Here is a 22,074-nt window from a genome sequence, read left to right as displayed (position 1 = left end):
TAACATTAGACTGACCAGGTGATCGTCTTTATCTCTGCAGATTGTATCTTCACCCCAACTATGAGACTGGCATCAGCTGAATTTACAGTAGGAACTTTATGTCTATTAAAACTTTTTTTAATTTGATCAGAAAACAGGCTTAATCGCATGCCCAATTAAACCAGTGTGAAAATAGTTTATAGTATTATGTTTAATTAAAATTTTTAATTTAGTCAAACTATACTAATGTTGTTGAATTTTTAACTATTCATGTAAGTACATGTTTTTCAATTACCTTACCGGACGGCATAATATTCAGGAGTAGTAAAATGGAATAAAATGTATAACTAATTATGCATCTCTCATAAACACTCAGCCATCGCACCACAATTATGTTTTAATTTGAGCTTTGCATTTATATATATATCAAGTATAGGTCTGTATTACCTTTGATAAATTGAACATTGTTCAATTGACTGAGCAAAAACCTGACCAATACATCTGACTCATTTTAAAAATGTTGAATATCCAAATCGCACAGTGTTTGCACGCACGGAAATAAATAAAAGGCCACAAGGAAGAGGCGTTTTAGATTGTTTTTTTTGTATCTGCGAATATATCATTTTTACAGCCCTCATAACTTTTTAAGACCACTTAAAAAATTCCTTCACCTCTCTGCTCTGTCTTTATGTAAATGAGAATATGGAAATAAGGTTTGGTTAAAGAATTTGGGATGAAGAGTTCAGTTGTCAGGACAATACGGAGCTACCAATTAACCAAATTGTTCATGCTGTTTGACAAAGTGGCTCACACATCAGAACATATGCATCATGTCCTGAGCAGGACCTGCTTTGGGGAGCCATAACATATAACAATACAACATATAACAATACACTACATAAAATAATAAATGGTTTAAAATTCTCTTAATTAATAGTGAATTATTATGTCAAATTAAATGTAATCTTTCAAAGTACTCTAAACCATATTCAGACACTGAGCTTATATTTTTTAAATATTTTGATTTGTAATCAACATATATTTAAAAGCCTCCATAAAGATTGTGAATCAAGTTGACTTATTCGTGTCCTTAAAAGAAAATGGAGCTACAAGTAAAACCACTACGCTCTTGCCAAGTTGTCGTAAAAACACTTATTTCGAACACAATTAAGTTGGTTATTACACCATACAGCATGTTGTGTGCTTGTGTCCTGTTTAAATAAATTACAGTACAGTATTCCATATGAAACTGTGACGGTATTCAGGTTGATGGCACAAATATATACCACTTAAAACATAAATGCAGTCGAAGGCGGGTAATTAAAAAAATGTTTTATTTAAAATGTGACTACCCTGAAAAATATAAAAAGGAAATATTTATTATTGACCTATTTTAATTATTATATTAATGCTTGAGCTACTCATTTGAAGCATATTTTATTAAGGCTATGAAACCAGAACTGTAAATAGGCTCAATTCTTGATGAATTTACGTACTTTGCTTTTCCGTTTTTCCACATCTCTTATCATCACCACAGTCGAGGAACTGAGTCTGCAACCCGTGAGGTCTAACTCCCTCTTTAATTCTAACCTGAATTCAGACTCTTGATGTCTAGTTTTAAATTACTTAATATGAACCACAAAGCTCCAATAAACCAAAACATGTTTATTTTAAATCCAGTTTTTGAATTCCAAAAGACCATTTGGAAATTTGAAGTGTATTTTATACTTTAGATTGAGTTTTTTGCATTTAAATGACTCAATTTATAATAAAGAAGAAATGTTATTATTATATTATCCCCTTTAACATGTTACTGAAATGTTAACCCTTTTTAAAAACAAATATACAAACTATTTGCTACGTTAATTAAAACAATAAAATTATTGACGTATTTTAGTAAACATTTTAATGGTAAATACATTTAACTTAAATTATAACGTTTTGTTTTGCAGAACTGCGTATCCCGTTCAAAATGAAAGTTTAAATTGTATATCATTTTTGTTAGCCAGAGACTATACTACGTGACCCGAACTCACCCTATCAAACCGGAATCCTCTCGTTTCCAACTTCCTTCACAAGGAAAAAAAATGAAAACAAAAATCCTCTCCTGGGATTCGGCGCGCGACCCCGCAGCATCCAGCGGCCAGAGGAGGCGCTCTGTCCGGCCACAGCAGCCGCCGAACTTCGGCAACTTCCTCACAAGTTCAACTCCCGTTCATTCATAGCCGCCGCGGAGCAGAGAGAAAGAGAAAGAGGTGGTGTTTCTGTTCTCCCTCCTCGTCTCCTCCTCCTCCCGCACTCTGAGCGCTGCTCCTCAGAACAGGCTCGTGTTTTATACTGTACATCTGGAATCACTTTTTCTAAACCCGCTTTGGTTATTTCACTTTTGTTGTCGTTGCTGGTGATCCCAGTGTGTTTAGTCCTCAGTTTTCTCCATAATAGATAATATAGTTTAAGATAATATAGATCGGCTCAATTTCAGTAAGTTTACACTTATTCTCAAATACTGTGGTGTGACTTCTCCATTCAAAAAATAATCACATTTTTACTTTTGTTTTACTCTACAATCACTTTCCAGTTCGGCTTTGAAATATGCGGGAATACAAATCTTTCGATTAAGAATATAGATCAATTAAATAACCACATCTCATTATTGTTGCTGGGATGGAACTGGATAAGCCTGTCGTACTGGGAGCACGATGAAAGAATAGTATTCATGAATAAATAGTTCAGAACTTGTGCTTCTGATGCAACTTAACTTCAAAAACATTTGGCGGGTTTCGGACTTTTGTTTACACAGGTAGTACTTAATAGAGCAGAGTAGAGAAATAATTATTTAGGTTTTATACCGATATGATGTCTTTTGAAAGTGCGTCAGAAAATCTGTCCGCATTCTAGTTACTGATTACACGTCGACCCCTGGTGGACAAATGCTTTTGCTGCAGCCGTGCGTTTGACAGAATTCCAAAACGTATACTGACGCAAAGAGCCACAGATATGGACACTATCTAAAAAGTATGGATACATGGAAGTGAAACTAGGTTGATACCATCTTAATAGGGTCACAATGATCATCACTCTTTCAATATATTAGGATTGATAACAGTTCAACTTAAAGTTTGTCATATAGTGTCATGTATTCCATTCATATAGATGAGGGAAAGCTCAAAGACATATTTATCTTAAAAAATAATACTGTCAAAAACAAAACAGTGTAGCACTCCTCATCTGGAATCAATCATCCTCCTCGGGAGGAAAAATATTCTTAAATGGTCTGAAAAACTTCTCAGGAGGAGGAGAGAAAAACAGTCGATATGATTGACTTATGATTTTAACATGACAAGGACAGTCACTATCTACAGGGTTCCTGTTCTTTATTTGTCTGGTTCTCTTTTCTGTGCCCTATTTTTTATGAACACTGATGTATTGTTTAGTGTAATCATAAGGGCTGTGTTGGTGCTGTGACAGGTTTGGGATTTCCCCACGTCATCTGAAATAAGCCAGACATCTTGTCTTGGTGAAGGGTTTTGAGACTCAATTCATCCCCAGTAAATTGCTTTTTATATTATTCGTAAAAAAAATCTTTCTTATTTTACTTATAATTGAGAAATTGTCTTTTTTATTTCATTGTTATGTTTTACATTGCAGAAAGTTATATATTCCTTAAAAATACTTCAGGATATACTGTTTCCTCATCAACTATTAGCATGTAACTATTAGCATCGAGTGTCTCTGTTTGCTACTTTGTTCCGACTAGTGTCTCAATTTGAGTCTGACTTTATTGAAATGAATTAACTGCTGTGCCTTTTTGACACAAACGCACATAGATAATTTCATTTAATGAGGTCGATTTGAAATTGTGGTTAAATAATATCACTAAGTTAATCTCAAATGTTTGCACAAAATAGTTTTCTATTTTTTTTATTATTATTAAGACGCACCTATTCCGGGTAATCAACATAATCCGTGAAACATTTTTGTTTAATTTAATGAAAAGTATTTTTTGTTTTTGTTTTAATTGATGTCGTTAATGAATGGTCTCTTCTAGTTTAATTTAAGTGTGCTGAACCATTTAGCGTTGGTCCAATATCCGTTGTCATATCTTCCCGCTAGAGGGGGGTAGTGAGCCAGCATTCTCTCGGTCATTGATGTTGAAGCTTTTATCTTTTATCTTGAGACCAGGTGCATTCCGAGAGTTCGTAATCTGGCCTGTCTGAAAGTCAAATAAAGGTCCATCTGAGAATTTATTAAAGAAAATATTTGAAATCCACGAGAAGATGAAGAGAAATCCTCCTGAAACCTGAGAGACCGACACACACGTGAGTGCCCGGGTGTGTGTTCGTGTGTGTATGTCCGTGCAAGTGGGTGTGTGTGAGGCGCAGGCGTTGATGTGTTTCACAGCTGTTACATTAGAAACATTTTAAAACTGTGTAAAGCAGTTTACATTTTATTTTATTGCTCCCATATTGTGACCCTTAAATCAATTTAAATGTGTCTGCAGATGCTTTATAGCTTGAATATTTTTGAGAGGTCTTTAAATAGGTTCCATCATTAAAAGCTTCTGTTAATATAGTTATGTCTCATAAAAATCCAACTTGGTGAAATGAATAGTAACTTGGGTTGACATCGCTCCTAATGTATACATTTTTCAATCTTAAATTGCAAAACAACCAGAATGTTTCAAACTTAGAGAATTCTTGGATCAGGATGGACAAAAATGAGTTAATGTGATAAAGTGCATGAGATAATGACCATAATTAGAATTAAGTAAGAGCCCAGCTGAGGCATAGGGCTGTTTATATGGATGACAGTGAAGGCAATAACACCTGTGGAAACCAATTTAAATTAAATCACTTTTTGTAACGATGTTTGAATGTAGCTCTTAGCTAGCTCAATTATTCAAGTGTGGTAAGAGAGTTCAGCTTGTCTATCATTCAGAAAGTCTGGTGTGTAGATGAAGTTTAGACGATCTTCCTGCGTGTTTCTTAACGACAACACATCTCTGGTGACATGATTTATGTGGATGACCTCTGACCTTCTCCCTATAACTTCTTGAGAGCAGCCTGTTTCCCGCTCGTCCATCCTTGCCCCCCTCAATGTTCTCAAATGTTCTCCATTGTTAACCTCAGACGATATGTTTGATTTCACTATCAGCCGTCATGATGTGTGGCCAAATTTAAAGTAAGACAACTAAATACATAAGCATCCTTGATGTGCTTTCAGTAAGAATGTCAATAAATACATGTAATTAAACTCCACTTTAAGCTTATTTGTGAAAGGTCAAAGGTCTGCCGATGTAATGAAATACTTGTGTGACCCACAGCGGTCAAGTGTGTGAGGAGATGAAAGAGACGATAAAAGAGTGGATGATATGTGGAGGAATGGTTAGCACAGTTCGTCTCTGCAGCGTATCCTTTCTTCTTCCCTTGACCGTCTCCTCACCTGTCTTGTTCACCTGCAACCTCACCTTCTCTGTCACCTGCCAGTCACCCCAATATTAAGTGACTGTACTCGTCTCCCACCCTTCCCTGTCTCGCCCTTTTGTGACTGATGAAAATGTCTGCAGCAAATCACATGTTTGAGTCCGCCTGCAGGAAGTTGCTGTCATTCTGTCCTCTTGGAACGGGTCGTCTGCGCTGGAAACGTCTGCATCTCCAGATGCCTGTGACTATGGTCCATAATTCATCGCAGGCCTCCCAGATCAAGGTATTTCCTGTTGCCTCCCCCTCTGACATCCAGACCTACTTTCATTAAAACCCTGATACGGCTGGAGGTTTGTGGTTCTGTGCCGCTGGCGAAGCGTTGGCCGCGCCGCCAAACAGCCGGGTTTGTCGTTTGAGTGTGTGTCTGGAGTTGAGGAAATGAGGCAGCTGAGTAAAGACTGTAAGAAGGATGAAGCAAACTCACATTCCTGACTTCAGAGTGGGAATATTGGAGGATCAGGGAAAATCAGCAGTGGGAAAACTGTCAAAGGAAAAATGAAACATTGGATTTAGACACAGGAAACATGCAGGTGCTTTTATCTCTAAAGACCTGCGAGTGCAACACACACGAACCTGCACACACACACACACACACACACACACACACATGCATGCACACACACACACACTGTTGAAACAGAGGTGCGTCAGCATGTGCATAGTGAATGTGATAGATAGATATATGGATGTGTAAGATTTGGAAACAGGTCAGGGAGTTCTTCAACGTCTCTTGTAGCTGCACAATTTCAGTGTTTTCATAATTTTGCATGGCAACTGTCAGTCGTTCAATTCATTTGCTACATGCACGAGGTAAACAATTTGAGCTTTTTTCAGTTTGACGTCATCACAGCGAGAGATGGAACAGAACAGAACATGTGTCCTTGATGAGTCCAGCTCCTTTTCATCTCAAATTATTTATTTGTAGTATTTGTTTTTATAAGTTGTATGTTTGGCTGATCATTTTACAATATTCATCCTTCGCCTGGATTGCTGTACACGAATCCCAGCTGTCCTTGAGCAAAAGATTTGTTTTATTATCAGTCCAACTACTACTATATGATATTTTGAACATCGTTTAAAGATAAATGGGACTTAAATAAACAAGCTTATGTCAACATTGAGTTGAAATGTACTTTAAAGGGCATTTAAATTATCCTTGTTTGGTTTCTGTCTTTCTCTTTCAGATTTATGGTCATTTTACACAGGAATGTTCGAAGCAAACCGAGCTTCACAAGTAAGTCGAAGTTGTTTTTTTCCCAAAACCTATTAATGCTAAACACTTCGAATCTGTGAAACACTGATAATTTAACTGATAACTGTTAATTCAGATGTATTAGCGGTGTGTAAGCAAATAATTAACATTTAAAGGTTTTTCATTTTAGTCAGCATGGCTTCATTCAACAAATGAATTACTGATTAAGTTTAAAGAGGTTAATAGGAAATTAACTGGTTTATTAATGGTTAATGTCTTCTGTAGTCTTACCTAAATATTTCCTGTATTTCCTCAATTAATGTCTATCATCACTGAGTAGTTTCTATAAAACAGATTGTTGCTTCTTCGGTGTTCATGTGCTGTCTGGAAACTCATTTAACTTTCTTATCATTTTCAGTTGGACACTGTCTCACTATTTTGTCTCTGCTGAGTCGATTTTACATCTTTCTATCTTTCTTGTATGTTTTAGATGGAAAAAAAGGATAGAATAAAAAAAAATAAAATAATGACTGTTGAAAATAGTTCAAAGAAAGGGTGTAATTAAGTACTACTATCTTGGACAAAGTTCTGTTTCACAGTTTTAGACACGGAAACTGTGATTCTGGTAAGATTATGTCCTGCACAAACCCAGATCACTGGTTCTATGTAAAATGGAAAACTGTGGAATATCAAAGTATAATTTTACTTTGGTTCTAAAAAATGATTGGATAGGGAACCGGAGGTTTTAAGATAATTACTTTCTTATAGAGTGGCAAGAACATCCATCAACCCGAGGTTAATCTAGTTTCATTCTCATTGTAGCCATGTAAAATGTGCTTACTTGCTCACACTACGAGGTCTCCCGCAATATTCAGGGTGGTATTAGTTTCAACTGGGTTTTTTCTTTAGTTTTTTTTTTTTAATCATTCTTGTCAGGGTTTGCAGCTTCTTCAGCTGATGTGCGTCACTTGTCTTTTGTGGTAAATCAATGATTAAATGAATGGCTCAAAAGCATTGTTGAGCCACCAACAAAAAAGGGAATTCATCAATCAATCAAATTTTGAGACAGTAAGATATGATATTTATGATATTAAAACAAAAGTATATATATAAGTATACATTGTACTCCTTCCTCTACCATGTTTTGTCATTTAGACTTTCCACACACTCCTGTAGCCTCAGCAGAAGTCTCTAGATTTTCTATTTTACCTTCTGCTGTAACCATGACTCAGATCTTGAAATCGGCTGGTGTTTATGAATATATATATATATTTTTTCCCTGAATAATTTTAATTCATCTGTATTTCGGGGGTGACTAAACAATAGTGGCCACTAGAGGTTGTGTGTGTGTATCTGTGTTGGCCTGGCTGGGTGTGAAAATTGGAAAGCTCTTTACAGTAATTTCAAGAAGAGAATAGGGGGCAGTGGAGGGGTGACTACGGGGGAGAGTCAGTGGTCTGTGAGGAATTGATCAAGAGGTCAAGTTGACGATGTTGTCGTGAGCTAAAATCTTCTTATCCTCTGATGGGGGATGAAGGGTAGAGGCTAAATATGCCCATCTGGCTCGGAGGATGAGGAGGGGGGACAACCAAGGGAGTAAACAAAAGTCAAATTCCACAAGTTTATCTTAAAATAACACATTTTAATTAAGAATGTTATGCAAGATGAACAAAAATGCTTTTCCAAAAAGGCTGTTCTGAGGAAAGACCACTGAGGCGTCAATGTTTTTGCTGTGTTTAGTGTGACTTTATGCATTTTATTAAACAACTAAAGTCACATGAAGTAAAAAGTGTCAATCTTTTTGCATGGACTGATAAAGCGAGGACTTGTAAACAGACCCTGAGGGACACCACAGGTCGGAGAACCGGAAAAATGCTGTTCATGGTGGGGCAGGATTTTAACCAGCAGAGGGCACAACCACAGGGAGGGAGGACGTTTTTTTAGGTAAGTGGCTGTGAAAATGATGTTATTTAATATAACTCAGGTATGTGTGAGTCCACTTGGTTGTAAAGCATCACATAGATGCACAGTGAATTTGAAAGTTCAAAGCTGATGTCAATCCAGTATAAGTTTATGCAGGAAAATATGAAAGACTTTCTAGAAAACAAACATTTAACATGAAGCATTGGTGGCGGGAATGTTTAGTCTGAAATTGTAATTATGTTTTCGCTGCTCAGAGTCACAAGTCAAATCTGTGTATGTGGGAGTTCTCTAGTGGACCTGGTTGGGCCCTTTTTTTAGTTCTGATCCCCAAAGATACTTAAAACATAGGTTCGTCTCCTGAGCATGAACATGTGACAGTACCTCTTGACGTTTCAGGTATAGAAAGTGAAAAAAACACTCATAATGTAAGTAAGTCTCATAATGTACTGCAACAGTCAGAGTCAAGTTCTATATCTGATAAGTTTTCCCGATAAACTGTGTACTGTAGTTTTTGCTAGATAACTACTTTCAAAGATGATTCCAAATGGATCTGTCCATGAGAAAGTTAATACTTTATATAAATTATATGGCATAAAATATACATTATATTTTTTTGCCTCCAGTTTGTTTTAAGTTATACACTAATATTCAATAAAAAAATGGATGAACAGGCAACTTCAAGACACTCCATTCTGGTCTTGAGCTTGGATTGCTGATGCAAACATTTTTCTTGTCACATTGAACCTCTTCGAACTCTCACCCACAGACTGTCCTCGAATGTCCCGGGATGTCCTTGTCTCTAGAGGCCCTTGTGGGGTCACAACCTTCCGTTTATAAGACAAAATGAAAGTCATAAACAGTTCAGGGGAGCTTTGTTGTGGCGAGGTCTTTGTCTGCAGGAAACCTCAGCGTCAGCTAACTTGCTACAGCTGTGATCTCTCCTCACACTCCAGTCTCAGCTCCAACATGACACTGCTACGCATCCCTCAGTCACACTCAATGATGCTGCGAGGAATTGTCTCCACATGCAAACAACAAAAGATTCATTTTAGCTTTCATCTTCACTGAACATTGTGAAATGGTTTTCATCTTTTTGTGGTATATATTTAGAAAGCAAACGTCACTCTATTTATATTATAGATGTTTCCTTCAATCATGCCACACGATAACTTGCAGGCTCTCGTTCATCCTGGTCGTCATACCTAGAAGATTTAAATAAAGCACTTGGACTTTGGTTAGCGCTTTAATTTAATTCAAAAGGCTTCTTTGGTTCAGCAGATCAGGATCCCATCTAAACTCCAGGTTATATCAATCCTCTGCTGCGGGACTTTTATAAAGTCAGTGTGATCCCACTGCCTTCTTCAAGTTGTCGTGTCAAGTCAAGAGAGTTGTTTGTTGAAACCTCTAGACATGCTTACAATTTTATAAATGCTTATTTTGGTTTAATATTTTCCACCCCTTTAACCAAACTAGTAAGTTGAGCAGTGAACTAATGTGTTTGCTGGCTTGCTCACCTGTTACCCAGCTGGGTTCTGCTGGGTCCAGACATGTGATGACCTATTCCCTGCCCCCACCTTTCCCATAAGTCTCCTCTCGGACAATCCCAAAGCAAACATCCGCCTCTTCCATGAGCCGCTGCAGTCGGAGGTCAGGTGTCCCGCTTCAGAAAATCTGCCATCTTGGTTCTGTTATTGTAAAGGATTTAAGGAATGAGTGGACAACAAGGCTGATGCTTTGAAGAGCTTCATCTCTGGAAGCTTTGTGACGTTTCAATGGACCATCACTCAGCTTCCACTGAGTGGTAGAAGCACAACTTAAATAAACTATGTTGAAGTTTCAAATCTCACTGTGGGAGAAGAAAACGATTCTTCTCTTTCATGTCACGTCTAGGCGACAGTCTTGAGCTTTAATCCCAGGAGGGAGAGAAGTTCAGAGAGATTCTAAAGAGATTTTGTAAATAAAATAAAAAGGGATATTTATTTGAATAATTTTAACCAGGTTTATTTTGACCAAATCATCCAGAACCACAGCAAAACAGCCTCGGATTGTGTTTGTTTGAATGGCATTTATTAAAAAATAAGTCTTGTTTTACTTCATACTTTTTATTATTACTAGGTTTGAACTAATGACCACAGACGCGTTCAAGGACAGTTCAAGTCTCCTGTGCAGCAACGGTTAGCCCACGTCGCTGTGGTGGCCCCGCTGATTTAGGATCGACAGATTATTCTACTGAAGAGATGAGGAGTCTAGATTAAACAACAGATTATCCCAATTCTCTTTCACACAAATGTAAACAAACAAACAAGCGGGCAGAATAGAACTTTGTGTTCCAGCCACAGAGGACAATGAGGAAACAACTCTGGAGTATTAAAATCGTATGGTAATAAATACTATTTATACCACCTCTTTTGGATTACCATTACGGAAGTGCTTTAAAGCAATGACAGATTGTGTACATAATAACGTATATGCATATATAAGAACATGCATATATAATAATAATAATATATATATTAGGATTAGTTGATTTTCTCCATCCATGATTACAGACTTCATTTATGAATTGTAATTATAATTCTCTTAGAGTGATGCAAACATATTAATACAAATGTATACATCTTTACAATGTACAGTGTCTTGGGTTGTATTGCATTTAAGGAAGCATCTGCTTGATGGTCCCGCTATAGCCAGAGTAATACAGTGGGATGAGAAAAAGAAACATTTACCAACATGAGATGGAAAATTATTTGGAACTAGTTCCAAGATAGAAGTTCTGATTTTATCAATGACACAACTGTAGAAGGAAGAAAAACAATCTAAAATGATAAATCGACAAGTCACATGAATGGAATGATGAGGTTTAAATTTGGAGTCAAATGTATATTTTTACTTTCTACAACTTCCTGCGCAGTTCTAGCTGGTGTCTTCCGGGTCCAGCCTGGAGAACGTTTCTGCTCCTTAAGTTCAACGATGTGGCGATGAGGCTGTCGACCTGAGCGCGACTCAAAAATGAAGATGAGATTATAGCCGAGGATGGGTGGAGGGGGGAGCGGTGGAAGAAGTTTCGGGGGGAGCAGAGTGGCCCCGCGGCGCCGCAGCCCGCCCCACCTGCAGAGAACAATATCCTCGGATCATCTTCAGACAGATGGTTCCTCAAATCCCCTGGTTTCCTCCCAGCTGGAACATGTGGTCATGTGACCCTGTCCTAAAAACACAATGAAGGGGTGTGTCCAGCCTCTATGTCCAGTGTCCAATCGCACTGATCTGTCAAAGTGACCCTGATCATATCTTTACTCTTGATGATACAAATAAGCTTTTTCATTTACTATTAACTAATACTATATTCTGAGACGCTTATTGCCAATTTGTGGATTTTACCAGTCACAGGTGCATAATAACAACCACTGTCAAATACTTATCTTAGTGCACTGGGCAGGGTTTCAAAATACAAATTGTCACCAGCTACAAATGACAACATCTCATCTTGTTCCTTAGGTGGATCATAGCACACATGTTCAGTGTAGTTTCAAATAACTTTTAGAGCGCCATCATTTGCTCACTGTGTTCATCAAGAATTGTGATATTTTATGAAATTATCAGAAAGTTGATTTTAAAGATGAAAGCAAGATTGGAAACTGAAAATTAGATCCATTTAGTAGATGGCACTGCAGAGATCTGAGGCATCAAAAGTATAAATGTACAAATGTCCAAGCTACAGTGACTATGTTAAAAGACTGGTCTAGGGGCCAGTAGTGGCCTTTGATCAGCTCAATGTTGAACCAATGACTAAATACCTTTTTTTCTTTTTACAATTTTATATCACTTTTGCACACATGCATTATAGGTGTTGAGCTTCTGGATAAGACAACTCTTTAAACTGTGATCTTGTTTATACTTTGTTACCTGAGAACATGTACTGTAATGACACATGACGTTTAAAATACACAAATACAGTATGTTCAGCTTTGTTTTTGTTTTTGTTATATTACTTTAAAAGACGCAAATTGTTTAATGTGAAATGACAGTTCAGTTTAATTTTTCCAAGCACAGACCTTGTCAAAAGAAGAAACTGTTCAGTAGATTTAGGATGGATGTGACCCATCATGAGTGTTCCAGAGTATTTAAGAAAAAAACATTCATGAACATGTTTTGAATTCTCTTAACCAGAAACCAATAACCCAACCAGGTACCTCCCGCACTTCGAATGCACAATGTTTTTAAGACAACACTATTTTAATCCATTTTGTAAATGAAGTTAATCCAAGTGCTAAATCCTGTATTTGTCTGTTTTTAATTAAAGCTGCAGGTGGCACGACAAGATTTTCTCAGATAACTTGACTTGATAACTTAATTCACTTGAGCTCAGTCCGATTACTTTATCATGTATATTCAGTATTATTGTAGTGTAAAAACTTTAATGTTTTTTTTATTTGTGTTACTTCATCAAATGGCTATAAACTCGTCTTTCACAGTCCTGGCTGCAATTCTGAAAATAACTACTTTTTGGCTCTTTTTTAGGCTGGGGAGGAACCTGATATAAATCTTCTTTTAATGAGTGTAAGTAATTAATTTTGAATGATTTTTACAATTTTAACAAGGCCCATGTTCTTGGAACCGGATCAGTCTTTTTTAAGCGTGCGCCTTTGTCCTTTATTTTTTGTCAGTTAATTATAAATCTCAAGTGGAGTGTTTCAATTTTTTGTTTATCGCTGTCAGAGTTACCACAACAACCTTCCTCTGTGTGTGTGTGTGTGTGTGTGTGTGTGTTGCTAATGAGCAGTAATGAGGTTGTTAATGATGTCATCATCCATCAGTGAATAACATCTTTTGTTCCAACGGACGACTTAAGAGCCAAAAGTCCGTATTGTGCGTTTTTCCAGGTCACTACATTTGTATTTACCCAAGAGTCACAAAGAAAATTCATTACTGCTTCTTTATTTATCTGCTTATGAGGATTAGCCCCGCCCCCTCGCTCATGCCTCCTCACTTCATTGGCCAATAAACCCAACAAAGTGCACAGAGATCGCACCGGAAATAGTTTCATCTTGTGTAAAAGTGGAGTCTGTTTCCACAGTCAAATGAGACGAGCAGAAGCAAATTGGACAACTGGTGCCCCCCTTCAGTCCTGTCGTCTTTACACACCTGCCAGGTTGCCCACGCCCAGCTCATCTTTTCATGTCCACCCATCATCTTTTCAGACCTTCAACACCTCGACAGGAGCCATTGTTGCAACAGGCCAACTATACAAAGCAGCCTTGAGATGAGTCTTACCGTGAGTCAAAGCCCTCGATATTCTTCAGTGTTGGAGCTTTATATTTTGTTTTTCCAGACGAGCACTACATTTCCACCTCCTTCCTGCACTCTGGCTTTTATTAAATAATTGAAATATTCAAGCACTAAAATAAAGTAGCGCGGACAAAACGGATGACATCACCTCCCGTCAACAACTAACCGAAACAGAAGTAGGTCACTTCGTGGAACACACTGTTCAGTCACAGATCCTGGAGGAGTGAGAGCATTGTCAACGAAGATGGACGTGAGCGGAAACAGTCCAAGAATTAAGTTATATTAAAGTGACATGCAGTTGTAATGAGCGTGCCAAGGATGCCGCTCAATCAAGTGGAGTTAGGAGCAAGTTGAAGGAATCTTTGAGAGGCTTTAGCAAAAGGTCTGGAAAAGTTTTTGGGAGAACCGAAGAGTCGTCTCCCCTCCCTCAACAACATGTTGCACATCGTCTCCTGTTCCTGCACAAATATCTCAATCCTTTACGCCACAGCAAGTCTTGCACATCTTTGGATCGGCCTTCTGAGCGCGTGCTACACATCAGCCGAAAAAGCTTAAGCTGTCAGAAAATGTTAAGTCTCTGCGAGAAGTTGGCGGGCACTCCCAGCACTCTTTGTGAGTGTCCGTGGCAGGGAGGGCCATGCCGGGAGCGCCGCACCGGGAGTGCCACAAGTGCATGCGCCAGTAATTAGATGCAGTTTATTGTCCAGCAGGGTCAGCAGAGGGAGATTTTGGGGGGTTTTACTGCTGCTTGAGCGCGCAGATTCACCGCTGACGCTGATAAGAACACAGCGGGGGGCCACTCCAGTGATGGGAGTACATTAGAAGATACACACGTGCGAACACACACACACAATATTATTATGCTTCCAGTCATGCGATGTACCATCACTGAGCTCCAGTGTGAAGCACAGCAGGGTTCCGTGACATCTCTGCTCCCCTCTATGCTCTTACGCCTGTTTTTTATTCCTACACCCACCAATATGTGCGTGTGTGTATTAAGTGCAAATGCATTCCTGCGTTATTGTCTTTTGTCCCCTTAAACCACAATCGTGTTAGTTGACACCGCACTGACACCAGGACCTAAAGGGAGGCTACACGTACTTCTTTGTTACCTCCACACACCAACTCATGGTACACTCTCGACCGTAACCGGACCTACATTCCCGTCTCCATGTCCCCAAAACTTAAAGCTGAATCAAGTGTGTGGTTCCGCCTATGAAAGGGATGATTATTCTTGCACAAGTCGTCAATTACTCTCAGCTGGACCTTTTATTGTTCAGCATCGCCACCAATGTTTCTCCACTAGACCGTTCTTCGGTGTTGATGCTCAGATCAAAAGCCCTTAGACTCCTCGCCCTTTCTTCTTTAGCTATTGTTTTTTGTCCTTCTGATCTCTGATGGAAATCTTCCAAAAACTTTGAGTGATCGTCGTTCGCTGCCAGGACTTCTCAACCTTCCTCGTGAGTGTGTGTGTGTGTGTGTGTGTGTGTGTGTGTGTGTGTGTGTGTGTGTTCCGTCTCCGCTGACCATCCTCCAGTAAATCAGCAGACAGCAGCCATGACCGCGCCTCTTTTGTTTTGGCACCGGTAAACACTTTAAAAAGAGCGTCCCGCAGGGAAACACATCTCATATTCTTCATGTCAGATGCGTATGAGAGCACGTCCCGACATAAAAGGACGATCGTTGGGTGCCAGAGAGAGAGTGCGGTCATGTCTCCCTCAGCTAGACTGTAAATTAGACAAAAGCCAGTCAGGGTTAGCTACGCATGCTTTCATGTTGCCGTGGAGGTGGTGTGTGTGTGTGCGTGTGTGTGTGTGTGTGTGTGTGTAGGGATGCTGGGTCCTGAGTGAAGGTTCATGTCTGGGGCTGTTTCATTTACTGCTGATTGCTCACTGACTTTGTACCAGAACTAATCTCAAGTATTTGTCTCATTTAGACTCATAGTAGAACAGTTGCTTCTTCAAACGCTACATTTCTGTGTTGATCTTGTCTTGGAGTCCATTATCTTATCTCAGCTTTTGATTATTGTCCAATAAACAATCATAATTGCCTTCCCCAATATCATATATTGTAGGTAATCATCTCATTTTTTCTGTAATGGATCTCCTTCTGCTGACTTAATTCTTGGAGTGTTCAGTGTCATCCTCTTGGACAAGTATGAGCCGAGATCACTGAATCACTTTACATATTTGTTTTCACTTTTCAGTCAAAAATCATTGCAGATTTTGGCTTTATGTCTGTTTTTCATCCAATACTCGTTTGTTTGTGTTTCTTGGGTTCGACGGCAGGTCGCCTCTCATGTCGGAGCATTTAATTCAGAGAAATTGGTCTAAATGAGGTGTTTTTGCAGCTTATATGATAATTCTGGTTCTCACAACAATGTAGCTAATAACGGGAGCAGAGAGGGTCATGGGAAAACAACGAGTCTCCGCCTAGTTAATGTGTTAGTACTTGTTAACCCTGTGTTCACCCGCTCGCCACTAAATATTCCGCCATGAATCAAACCAACAAAGAGACGGAGTTTTTGTTGTAATCTTTCATCTGAACAAGACCAGGACATTGTGTTTTCCAGGCGACACGTGCAGCCATTTAACTCTCCAGGTCCGAGGAGAACAATGTCAAAGATGTATGTTCAAAAAAGAGTGTGTTCAATGTTTATTAGATCTTATTATTATTATTTCACTCTGATCGTTTGCATGATTTTTAAGCAAACTTCCCACACTGATGGATTTAAAATGACCCAAAGTGAACCAAAGTCAACAGGGGTTAAACCAACTTGATGTATTTAACCTGAAATGTATCAATACTTACCTAGGTAATAAAACCTTACCACAAAAATAAAGAAACGTACAGATTTTATAGACATTGGGTCCATATTAAATAAAGTTTATTGGATCAAATGTTTTAGTGCACCATGAAGCACTGTAACCTTGTTTACCAAAGCTTCCTGATACAAAAAAAGCAGTTTCTTATAAATGTAAGGACACATCTTTAGCACACTGAACTAAAATAAAATTCCAAAGACCGTCAATATCTTTTGGATTTTATGTGGTTATTTTGGTTCCGTGTTCATGCAAGCTGTGTAGTCTGGGTTTTCTCAGCCTGTAAACAGACTACAAAAAATATGCTTTTATTATTATTATTTATCATTTATTATTTATTTTAGAATATGCTTTTGGCACATTGAAGCCAAAGAGTAAGAACAACTTCATAATGTTTTTATTACGTTTCTATCTGGATAAATCATTGTCGATCATGTTCCATAATCAATAGTGTGATCAGTGTCTTATCATTTATCATGTTGTTCATTGCAATATTTCATAATTTAATTATTAAATGTAACCATAGTGTCTCTGAAGTGGCTTGCCGTTTCAGAAAGGTTGGTGACCCCTGAGTTTGACACACACACACACACACACACACACACACACACACACACACACACACACAGAAACACTAAGTTTGACGTTGAGACAAAACAGCACCAGCCCACAAAATTAAGAGACTTGTGTGCGTGTGTGTGTTTTGCGTGACTTTAACAAAACTACGGAAATGCAAAAGACCTTGTTTTCCTAAGATTTCAACATAGTCAAGGTGTTTGCATGATATGAACTTGTAATCTTAATTGGAAATTCAAAATGACATAAACACTTAACATTAAAAGTACAGTGTTAAGTTGTTGCAACAGCATTAGAACAATACATATCAAAAACTTTAAAACTATTACTTTAAGTGTATGAATGTATAATGAGATGTTTTGAAGATTTGTCAAGATACATTTCATTGGTAGGCTTATGCAGGTCCATGTTCCGTGTCCAAAACTAGCTTGGGTCCCGTCAGTTGATCTTACTTTGTTCTCCCTTCCCCAACTGATAAAGGCGAGTGTGTAAAAGGAGAAAGGTTATCAGATGGAGTCTCGCCGGCGCGGTGGAAGCTGAACTCACCTAAAAGCGTTACGCTTGTTGGCCGCTGTGAGAGAAAGTTCTGGTCGTGACGGGTTGAGATGTTTTATAAAGAGTCCAGATTAGTCGCCCTGGCTTTTCTTCCCCAGCTCCATCTCACTTTCAGCCCTTGACCAGCGCTTTTCCGAATTCACACCGGAGGATACTGACTCCTGGCCTGTCAGGCGCTCAATAGCTTTTGTCTGGACGGCCCTCAGCTGCCCTCGCTCTCCAGGTGAATGTTTAACCTTTGAGTGGTTGTAGCATCTCAAACAAAAGAGATTCATCCTTTACTGAACATCAGATTCTGTTCTTTGGTGTGTAACATATTTGATCTTTTGACAAAAACCATGGAGAGTGCTGGCCACTATGTTTTAGAATGCAAATTAACAATAATCTCCAAGCTCATTCATCTCCTCACGTCTGGTTCTGAATCGTGTCACGCCTGAGCTGCTCGCTGCCGTCAGTATAATTATCTTTCAGGATATGAGATCCAGCTGCAGGCACGACTGATTAAACATGTGCCATTTACATTGTATTATTTCTGCCGCGTCACTGCAGCCAGCAGCTCCAGATCCTGAAGGACTTCCCCGATCATGATTGATGACTTCTGGGTGTAATTCCAGCGCTGGTCTCACAGCGTCAGGATGGGACGTGCTAACGAGTCTCGCTTTCTGCAGGAATCCTGACTTGAGAACCGGACGAGATGTCCCGTCTTGGGTAGGGATCAGGTGACAATGGGACCTCAGAGGATCGGAGCAGAACACTTCATACTGCTTCGTGAGTCAACTTGACACACAGACAGAAAGAGCGGAAAATATAAGTCATCGAAATGATAATCTCTTAAGCAGCCCTGTTATTTCAAATCATTTCAGAGTAGAATAAAGTACACATTGGTTCTTTTGAGGGAAGTTGTTTACACATTTAACACCTGTTATCTCTGGGTCAAAGTGAACGTTCACTCTGACCAAGAGGCAACACAAGTGTTAAAAAATAATTATCTTTCGAAAAAATATCCGAAGTAAAATTTAAAAAAGCAAAGGTTCATGTAAGATCTTCAGATTTTTGCAAGTTAAATTTTTTAATTTGCAGGTAGACTGTTGGTTTACATATTGGCTGGATGAGACATTGTATTTATGAACTATTATTTATGTATAATATTTGTGTCTTAAACTGTCAGCAGGGGGAATCTATCAGGGAGTAACGATTGAGAAAAAACAAGACCACATTTAAATGCAATACATTCTGTTGATCTCTTCTGTGGCCAGGAGGTCATTGAAAGGAAATCCAGAATCTTGTTTTTACGATCTGCAGCAGGTGTGATGGATCTTTGGGTTTTTTTGGACACTTAAATCAGCGAGGGAGTGACATTCAGCCAAAGAGCATGCATGAATTTTAGTGAATTCTTAATGCTCTGGAGCACATCCCCGGTCATACGCCTGAACACCAGACAGGTCTGTCGTCATTTTTATTCCCTACCTAGCTAGTGTAAAAGGTTCTATCACAACTTTCTGACTCACAAACTGTGTTTAGGTTCCAGACATCCTCAGAACCATGACAGAAGAGTTGTTGTGATGACATGTTCTTAATTCCATCTATGTTGGTGAGCAGTCCTGGGACTCTCGCAGAACAGTTAAGAACCTCTGTAAATGTTTCAGGACAAAATGCAAACAGTAAAGACTGACCATGATCATGTGTGTGTAAGGTTGTGGCCAATTTCAATTGCAGCTTTAGCCCGGAGTGATACACTCAGGAGTTCTGAAGAAAACGGAAGCTTGAGGAGTTTCTTCTTCACTGTCTCTTGACCAAGACAGAACCAGCTGAGTGAATACAGATGAGCAGACACATTTGGAGAAGCTTTCATCTCCACATTAGTTATCAGAAGAGTAGGGTGATGAGTTCACACGCAGAGCTGGTAAGGATAGGAAAAAGTGATTAACTAGTAGCTCCATCTCTCATTAGGTGCTTCATGAAACTTGTTTTATTAAAAAAGATTAAACTAGTTTGATGCTTCTCTACTGACTGTACAATCAGCCAAAATGTTCTGGGTTTTCATGAAAGTGACATACACTTTAGTTAAAACGAATGAAATGGGATTAGAAGCAAATGTTCATTTGTTCGAGCGAGGCTTCTCGTTCCCATCAGTGATGACATCACTGCCTGTGTCTGGCGTCTCAGAGCTTAATTGTGGTGGCTCTACGGCTGCGAGGTCAACCTCCCTCTGAACGTTAAATCTTGACAGACACACACTTGTTTCCCCTGTTTGGCTTTCACAAAATACCTTCCCATGTGATGACCCACAGTCCAAACACTTGAGTTCTGACGCTCCTAAACTGTTTTTACAATTACCTTCAGGAAAACAATTGGTAGCGGTGGGCTTGTTATTGTAGGGGTACGATTTCATGGCTGAAAGTTCTTCAGTTTCTTGGGCCAGCTAATAAAATTGGTGCCTCGCCCACGACGCTTCCACTGTGTTTCTTCTGGGTCTTGGACCAAGACTCTTTGTCAATTGTGCCCTTATCTAATGTTAAAGGCGAATGTGTTCCGAGGTTAAGAGAGCACCGCACCTATCATGTAGCATTCATCAATAGATGATACGTTCATCTTCTTCTCGTGGTCACCTCCAGTAATAATTTGGTTCTCATTTTTAATTTCCGCAGACATGCTTCTAATGAGGCCTGAGAGTCTAACATGTGTCATACCTTTAGTATGCCATGTGAACCCAAACCCCACATTCCAACCTCTTAGCAATGTTTAAGTCTTGCAGTCCGGTTAATCTGCGAGTCTGATTCCCGAGCATCTCAGCTCCTTGTTTCATACTTTGCTGAACCACCGCTGTTTTCTCTGCTCCTGGACCACCACTACTAACCTCAACAAGTGATTCGTCACACAGGGTATGGTTTCGCTGTGAAGGTTTAATATTTGAAGAGAGAAAAAAACATTGGATTTTAGTTGAATATCCTGAAATCTGGAACATGAAATTGTTTTATATTGAAGCAAATGAGGCAGATTTCAAAGAAAAACTTTGGAAATTTATCACAAAATGCTTGATCAGCTTTTTTTTTTTTTAAATCCAAAGTTTAGTTATGCAAACTGATAAATCACCTAAACCTTATTTTGATTTACTAGGTTTTAGTCAAATTGTATGATATTTATACTATTTAAGATGATATATTAAAACATGCCTTCATGCTAAAGTGAAAACAGACCAGAAAAATGACATGAACACACTCACACACTTTTAGAGGCCAATTATAGTGATGAAGCTTCATGAAGCAGTGTCATGTAGTTTATAGGGCAATAGGTGGCGCCATCACTTTTAAAATGATGTGATGTTTCATTAGAATAGTTTTTCATAAAAAAGGAAAATAAGACACCGCCATCTAGTGGGCTCTGAAAATAATGTCAACGCTTCATGACGCTTCATCAGACCATCACTAGCCAATACTGGTATTAGATAGTTGTAAATCAATGAATGGTACATGTCAGTTAATGAATATCTTAGCAGATTGCAACAAAATGACAAAGTGGTGCAGACAGCTACTGACTGATGAAAGTGTGTCAGGCGCAGTCAAATTCTTGAGCTGAGTCTTGAATAATGAACCGAGAAGAAAGAGTCACGTGGCTTCTGTCGCATCAACTAACCCCCATGTTGTCCCGTGACCTCTCAGTCACTCTGAAGATGTATTAGTCTCGTAAGATGATACAGATTTCACTTGACTATGATTGACACGTTTCTAATTATGTGAGAAAATATTTGATAATGAGAAAAATGACTATCTGTATAAAAAAGGTTGATTTCGTGTAGAAACCGGTCCTCTCGGCTGACCTTCCCCTGGGCAACACTTTTCGTCCACTGGAGCTCCTTGTGTTGACCTTTATTGTCTGCCCTTAATGTAGTTGTCATGATGATGATCTGGATATTGATTTTGCCCGCAGGGGATCGGAGAGTCAACGCCCTCTTTTGTTGGAGCATCACATCTCCCATGGGCTGGAAGAAGGACCTTAAGATTCTGGGGAAGTTTTCCCTCCGTTAACCCGGTTTTTGCTTTATTTTGGACTCCTGCTGGCTCCGCCCACTCTGCCCCAGGACTTCCGTAACCCAGTTTGATTCGACTTTGGCCGTTGAGGGAGTACGGCGGCCCGAGGCGACACACTGGGATAATTCAAGCGACACGGTGAAGTGGAACATCAGGCGCTGTGGAACACAAATTCCGGGGTCTTTGTGGTTTGCTTTACAATGCTCGAGCTATTTCATCTTTTTTTTCTC

The sequence above is a fragment of the Callionymus lyra genome, chromosome 5 (genome assembly GCF_982586985.1).
Source record: "Callionymus lyra chromosome 5, fCalLyr1.hap1.1, whole genome shotgun sequence".
Taxonomy (NCBI): Eukaryota; Metazoa; Chordata; class Actinopteri; order Syngnathiformes; family Callionymidae; genus Callionymus; species Callionymus lyra.
The sequence above is the reverse complement of the archived record's forward strand: the minus strand, read 5'-3'. Positions refer to the sequence as shown.